Source organism: Crocodylus porosus, unplaced genomic scaffold, assembly GCF_001723895.1.
Source record: "Crocodylus porosus isolate Cpor-Errol unplaced genomic scaffold, CroPor_comp1, whole genome shotgun sequence".
Classification (NCBI taxonomy): Eukaryota; Metazoa; Chordata; order Crocodylia; family Crocodylidae; genus Crocodylus; species Crocodylus porosus.
Window position 1 is genome coordinate 13960113 of NW_017728943.1, and position 7444 is coordinate 13967556.

Sequence of the window (7444 nt, forward strand, 5' to 3'; positions counted from 1 at the left end):
GAGAAGCATCTATGGATAGATAGATAGATCTATCTTGTTTTTGTCTGTGCCCCAGAGAAGAGCAGCTGGGTTGCAACTCCTAGGCGGGATCAATTCTGTCTTCTGCCTCATCCCAGAAACTGGCAGCAGACACCACTGATGGACATGTATTGCAGAGGTTGGGTAAGAGAAGGAGTAGGGAGTACACCAGCCAGCTAGGGATACAGGATGGTCAAAGGGTGGAACCAGAGAAGGGTAGAGGTGGAAGGGGTACCACTGGGCATACCTGGGGAGAGATAAAGGTGGCATAAAGGTGGATCTGGAGGACACTCATCCTCTTTTCTCTGGCCCCATCAAGTGACAAGGGTGACCATTGCTGAAGATCATATCTATCACATAGCAGGGGTCTATCTACACCACTGGCTGCAACTACTGTAAGAGAAGAGGTGTGACAAAAGTATATGTGTTAATAGTCTTTCAGGTACCTAGGTGAAATAGAATTAAACATGAGACTTAGATACCCAAGCACCACTAAGAGGCCTAACAGGTGGGGTAGGTTCTGCTTCTTTCTGTCCAAGGCAATGGGGTTTTTGTTTCTTTTCATAAGAGACTTTTCCACATGAACCCTAATCCAGTTCATAGCTTGGTAATTTTCCTGACACTGTTCCTAAAACTTCCTTATTCTGGATTTCATCCTATGAATTCAGTTCTTCCTCTTGATAACTCCCTCTCCCTGGTGCTTTTGCCCTTTAAATATTTGCAGATACTTACGTTCCTCGTCAGTCATCCATTATCCAAGGGATATAGATTTAGCTCTTGTAATCTTTGCTGGTAAATCAAACCCTCTGGCTCTATAACCATTTCTGTAGTACTATCTGATCTCTCATCCATTTGTGTGAGTCTCTGTGGAATGGAAATACCTGCAGCTGAACACACTTACCTGAAGTCTCACCACATTGACCCTTTGTGATGTTGCGTGTCCTCATGGCATTCCAAATCACTACAGCCAGCTAGTTCTCTGCGTTATGTTCCAAGCTGCAATTCAAGCTCAGCCCCTCGATCTCTCTTGCTACTAGTAGTCTAATGAATCAGCCCTTCACTGAGCATCTGTGCCTTAGACCATTTTTCCTCCACTGTGCCATCCGGATTTCTTGAGAGGAATTTAGTTGGTTGTTTTGGCCTACTTCTGGAAGCTCTCTTGGCCTTCTCAGAAGCAAGCAGCAGACCTTTCCTGTTATCCAATGGTTTGCCCAAAGCCATCGAGTAGACAAAACATAACTGCTGAAGCAAACTCCTGTGATGGCTTGATGGGATGTAGGTGATAAGAGAGGAAGGATCTGCTGACATGAAAACCACTCCATTGGGACAGTGTGCCCAGCACAGGGCTGGAAAAGGCTTCTCAGGCCATTGAGTCTAGTCCTTGGACGGGGACATAACAGGTTCACATGACTCCTTAGTGCTTCTGGAGACCCAAATACATATAGCTACACCCTTTTTCCCCAAACACACAACTTTTCCATGTATGGCTGGCAGACAGAATGTGTCTCTTCGTGACACAGACGTCCACTCATTTTATGAAGCAGCTGGTCATTACAGGGATGGGCACTTTAAAAGGACCTAGAATATACAGAGGATAAAATGGGTGTAAGATGGATAGCTTTATAGCTGTTATTACTGAAACTTTTTCCAGATATCATGTTATAAAGCTAGCCAGGCATCCCCCTAGGTTGATATGAGCACTTGTGGTGCTCTGGTAAGGTGCCTGACGACTGGAAAAGGGCCAATGTTGTCCCCATTTTCAAAAAAGGGAGGAAGGAGGACCCAGGAAACTATAGGCCCATTAGTCTTACCTCGGTCCTGGGGAAGCTCTTTGAGAAAATTATCCAGGTGCACATCTGCAAGGGAACAGCAGGGGAGATTATGCTTGGGGGCAATCAACACAGGTTCATTAGAGGAAGATCCTGTCAGACCAACCTGGTTACCTTCTACAACTAGGTCACAGAAGATTTGGACGCAGGTGTCACGGTGGATGTAGTCTTCCTGGACTTTAGGAAGGTCTTCAACACTGTCTCTCACCCCATCCTCATTAAAAAGTTAGGTATCTGTGGTGTTGATGCCTACGCAGTCAGATGGGTTGCCAATTGGCTGGAGGGCCACACCCAGAGAGTGGTGGTGGACAGGTCATTTTCAGCCTGGAGAGATGTGGGCAGTGGGGTCCCCCAGGGCTCGGTCCTGGGGCCCGCACTGTTCAACATCTTCATCAGCAATTTGGACAAGGGGGTGAAAAGCTCCTTGTTTAAGTTCGCAGATGACACTAAGATGTGGGGAGAAGTGAGCACGCTAGAAGAGAGGGACAGGCTGCAACTAGATCTGGACAGGTTACAGAGGTGGGCGGACGAGAATAGGATGGGTTTCAATACGGACAAATGCAAGGAAGAACCAGTGCCATACCTACAGGCTGGGGAACTCCCTTCTCATCAGTGCAGAGGCAGAAAAGGATCTTGGAGTCATCATTGATGCCAAGATGAACACGGGCCACCAATGTGGGGATGTGGTCAGGAAAGCCAACCGTACCTTGTCATGCACTTCAGAAGGGATGTGGACAGCATCGAGAGGGTCCAGAGGAGGGCCATTCGCATGATCAGGGGAGAGGAGGCTGAGAGGGGATCTGGTGGTTGCCTATAAACATGCCAAAGGGGACCAGCAGGCAATGGGAGAGTCCCTGTTCCCCCTAGTACTACCAGGGGTAACAAGGAACAACGGCCATAAGTTGACTGAGAGTAGATTCAGGCTAGATATAAGGAGGCGCTACTTCACTGTCAGGGCGGCTAAGAGCTGGACCCAATGTCCAAAGGAAGTGGTGCTTGCTCCTACCCTAGGGGTCTTCAAAAGGAGGCTAGGCAGACACCTAGCTGGGGTCACTTGATCCCCGAAGCCTTTCCTGCCCATGGCAGGGGGTCGGACAAAATAATCTTCTTAGGTCCCTTCTGACCCTACCAATTATGAAGCTATGAAATTATGATACCTTTATGAACACCCACACATTATAAATCATTGTATCCAAGAATATTATCAAACAACACTATTTTAGACTCCGCCCAGGCTGGTCCTGAGGTTCATAGATTCATAGATGTAGGGTCGGAAGGGACCTTGTAGATCTTCTAGTCCGACCCCCTGCCCTGGGCAGGAGAGAAAACTGGGCTCAGATGACCCCAGCCAGGTAAACGTCGAGCCTCCTCTTAAAGACCCCCATGTAGGAGCTAGCACCACTTCCCTTGGAAGTTGGTTCCAGATCCTAGCCGCCCTGACAGTGAAGCAGTGTCTTCTGATGTCCAGCCTGAATCTACTCTCGGTCAACTTATGGCCATTATTCCTTGTTACTCCGGGAGGCGCTTTAGGGAACAAGGTCTGTCTCAATCCCCACTGGTCCCCCCTAGTAAGTTTATAGACGGCCACCAGGTCCCCCTTCAGCCTTCTCTTGTGAAGGCTGAACAGGTTAAGGTCCTGTAGCCTCTCTTTGTAGAGTCTGCCCTACTGTCCCCAGATCATATGAGTGGCCCTCCTTTGGATCGTCTCGATGCTGTCCACATCCCTCCTGAATTGTGGTGCCCAGAACTGGACGTGGTACTCCAGCTGTGGCCTGACCAATGCCTCATAGAGGCAGAGGATCACCTCCTTGGACCTGCCTGAGATGCATCTATGGATTCTTGACAAGGTACATTTAGCCCTACTGACCGTGTGCTTGCATTGTTGGTCCCGGTTCATTTTGGAATTGATAATGACTCCAAGATCTCTTTCTGTCACCTTGCCTATAGATATGCTGCTGGTTCCTACTGCTTACTTGCAGCACCCTGCACTTGTCAGTGTTGAATCCCATCCTATTTTTGTTTGCTCACCACTGTAACCTGTCCAGGTCCTGCTGTAATCTGTCCTTCCCTTCTAGCGTGCCCACTTCATCCCAAATCTTGGTGTTGTCTGCGAATTTAAACAGGGTGCTTTCACCCCATCATCCAAGTCACTAATAAAGAAATTGAACAGTGTGGGCCCAAGGACTGAGCCCTGGGAGATTCCGCTGCCCAGTTCTCCCCAGGTCGAATATGACCCGTCCACCACCACCCTCTGAGTATGACCCCTCAGACAATTTGCAAACCATCTGACTGTGTAGGCATCAATGCCACAGTCACCTAGCTTTTTAATGAGAATGGGGTGAGAGACAGTGTCAAAGACCTTCCTGAAGTCCAGAGAGACTACGTCCGCTGCAACACCTGTGTCCAGTGATTTTGTGACCTGACTGTAGAAGGCAATCAGGTTGGTCTGACAGGACCTGCCCCTAATGAACCCATGCTGGTTGCCCTTGAGCATCATCCCTGCTGCTGGCCCATCACAGATGTGCTCCTTGATAATCTTCTCAAAGAGCTTCTCGAGGATTGAAGTAAGACTAATGGGCCTATAGTTGCCTGGGTCCTCTCTCTTCCCTTTTTTATAGGTGGGGACCACATTGGCCCTCTTTCAGTCGTCAGCACCTGGCCAGAACACCACAAGTGCTCGTAAAGCCATACCAGGGGCCCCGTGATAACCCCTGCCAATTTCCTCAACACCCTTGGGTGGAAAGCAACTGGACCTGCTGATTTGAACACGTGCAGCCCCTCCAGAAGTTCCCTAACTCAGTCCTCCCTGACCCTAGCCTTGGCGGAGGTTCTCCTGAGCCCATCCTGAATCTCGGTAGGGGAGACCCGGTCCCTGCACAAGAAACTGGAGGCAAAGAAATTGTTAAAGAGCTCTGCCTTTTCCTCTGATGCAACCACCAGATTGCCAATCATATATTGCAGGGGCCCCTCATTATCTGGTGCCTTCTTTATACTCCCTATGTATTTAAAAAAGGACTTTTGTTGTCCTTGATCCTAGCCCTAGTTTTGTATCTGCCTTAGCTTTCCTAACGGCCGCCCTACAGACCCGAACGATGGAAGTATAGTCCTCTTTGGTGATAGCCCGTCCGTTCCACTGGGTGTATGCCTCCTTTTTGGCAATCAGGCATTCCCGAATGCCCTTGGTGAGCCAGGGGGGCTTTTGGGCACTCCTGCCACCTTTGCTTCTTGTTGGGATTGTCACGCCTTGGGCTCTGAGTATTGTCTCCTTAAGGAACAACCACTCATCTTGGGTACCTTGTTCCCCTACTCTCCAGGACCCCAGTGCCTCCCACTAGTCTCCTCAACTCATTGAAGTTGTCCCTCTTGAAGTAAAGGGCTGCTGCCTTGCTGCAGGCCCTTGACACCCTGCGCTGGATGGTGACTTCCAGCAAGTGATGATCGCTATCACCCAGGTGGTCGAGGACGTGGAGTCCCCTCACCAGGTTTTTGCCTGTGGCCAGGACCAAGTCCAACAGGTTGGTATCATGATTCCCCTTTCACAGATGGGGAAAGCTGAGACCTGGCCTAAGAAAGCTTAAGGAAGACCTGGCTTAAGGATACTGAAGCACAAGACCTGAGTAGAGAACTTTTGAGTTTACAGCCTTGTGCTTAGTCCCCAGGGCTACCCCTTAGCTGTGAAATTGGCTGGAGAAGTTCAGTGGCTTGTTTGAGATCAGAGAAGGACATTCAAGCACGTAACAGCTGTAAGTTCACCAAAAAGAGGGGCTGTAACGATGTCTTAAGAGGACAGCATTTCAGTACCCTCTTGAGGGAGCCACATGACTTTGGATAAAGCCCTCCAAATTTTCAGTAAGGCCAAAACCCTTCCCCAGTCTACCTGCCCCAATACATGACATGGGAAACAGCCTGGCAAGAAAATGTCAGCTCTTACCCTGGAAGCACTGATGCAAATGGGAGACCTAGCGCGGTCTGGATGACATTAATTCTTCCTGCGAAAGACTGCAGCAGTAAATCTGATTAAGGGGCGGCGAGGTCTGATGTATAAAGACATTTTAAAACAAACTAAATATGTGTACTGTAGCTCAGCTAAACAATTCACACCTGCTGAGTGACACCCACGCATTCCATTGTGCTGTCAAGTCACTGGAGGAAGAAGCATGGCTTCCCCTGTCATTCCTCTTCTTGGCATCCTTGGGTGTCTGCATTGCTACTGAGTTGACAGCCTTTTTCCTGAATCTTTCTCTGAAATATTCCTGACATTGAGAGCTAATGGGCTGGGAAAGTAGATCCCCCAGGGACAGGGAACAATAAATTCCCCAGGGGCAGGAAAGGAGGCTTGTTACTTGGGGTATTTAAAACCTCACTGGACAAAATCCCTGCCCCCCACCCAAACAACCAAACAAACAACCAAACAAACCCTGGGGGTTATACAAGAAGGCAGCATTGTGCACTGATTCCTTACAGGGTGAATTAGATGGGAGCTTTAGTTTCTCTCTCTGGAATGGGATGAAAAGCTCAATGCTACCCAGTGCACTGATAGAATTATTCTTCTAAATCTTGGCTTTTTGGGATCCAAACATGGGACCCGAAGCAGTGTTACCAACTTTCTCTGCTAAGGCGATGTCGGCTGAGGATAGAGCTGGGCTGACTATGGAGACAGAAGCTATGTCATCCCCTTGGTAGTTTTACCTCTGCCTGGGATTCTGTATATGTGTGTGTCAGGGGGTAAGTGAGTACTCCCCCTGATTGGCTGCCTGTCCTCATTTGCCCACCTGCTAAGGAAGGGCAGCCAATTAGAATTTGAGGGAGGAGGGAAGCAGAGTTCCCCATCCCTCCCACCACAAAAAGTCCATCAACTCAGGGTGCATCAGATCTTTCCTTCTTGCTCCCTCTCTGTGAGCAGTGGGTCAGGTCTGCTCTTCCCGCAGGACCTACAAGAGAGGATCTATACAGGAGAGCTGCCCCCTCTCCAACTCTCTGTGTAGGCTTGAGAATGGAAAGGAGAGGACACTGCTGTAGCCCTCGCACCAGGCCTGGGAGAGGGGGTCCAGGAGGGACGGGGGATGGATAAGCAGAGTTGCTGGGGTAGGGGGAGGAAGGGGGAATGGTTGCATTTTTAGTTGTTGGGGCTAGGGAGTAGGGCACATAAATAACTGAGTTTTGGGGTTTGGGAAGAAGCTAAAAGTGCCTCACCATCAGGCAGCCAGGGAGTAGACGTGTAACCGAAGGAAGGCAACTGGGGCAGCAGCCCTGGGTGCCACCTTTGGAAAAGGGAGGGGGGAAAAATAGCCACTGCCAAAGCTGGTGTCTGACTGTGCCACTGTTATGGCTCTACTATATGGCTCTGCCAGTGCAATACCTGGTAGCTCAGATTTCCATCGCATTTGGAAAAGTGGCAATGTGCCACACATCCATACACACTCATCTTCACATACCCACTAGGAGGGGAAAGGGAGTTCAAAACATGAACCAAACCTACAATTAATTTTTTTTTCAAAGATGCTCTCATGCTGTTGGGAGTGTCTGACTGTGATTTTTCCACTTTTAGGATTAGTGATGCTGTACAAGGACAAATACTTCAGCACAGTGCATGCATG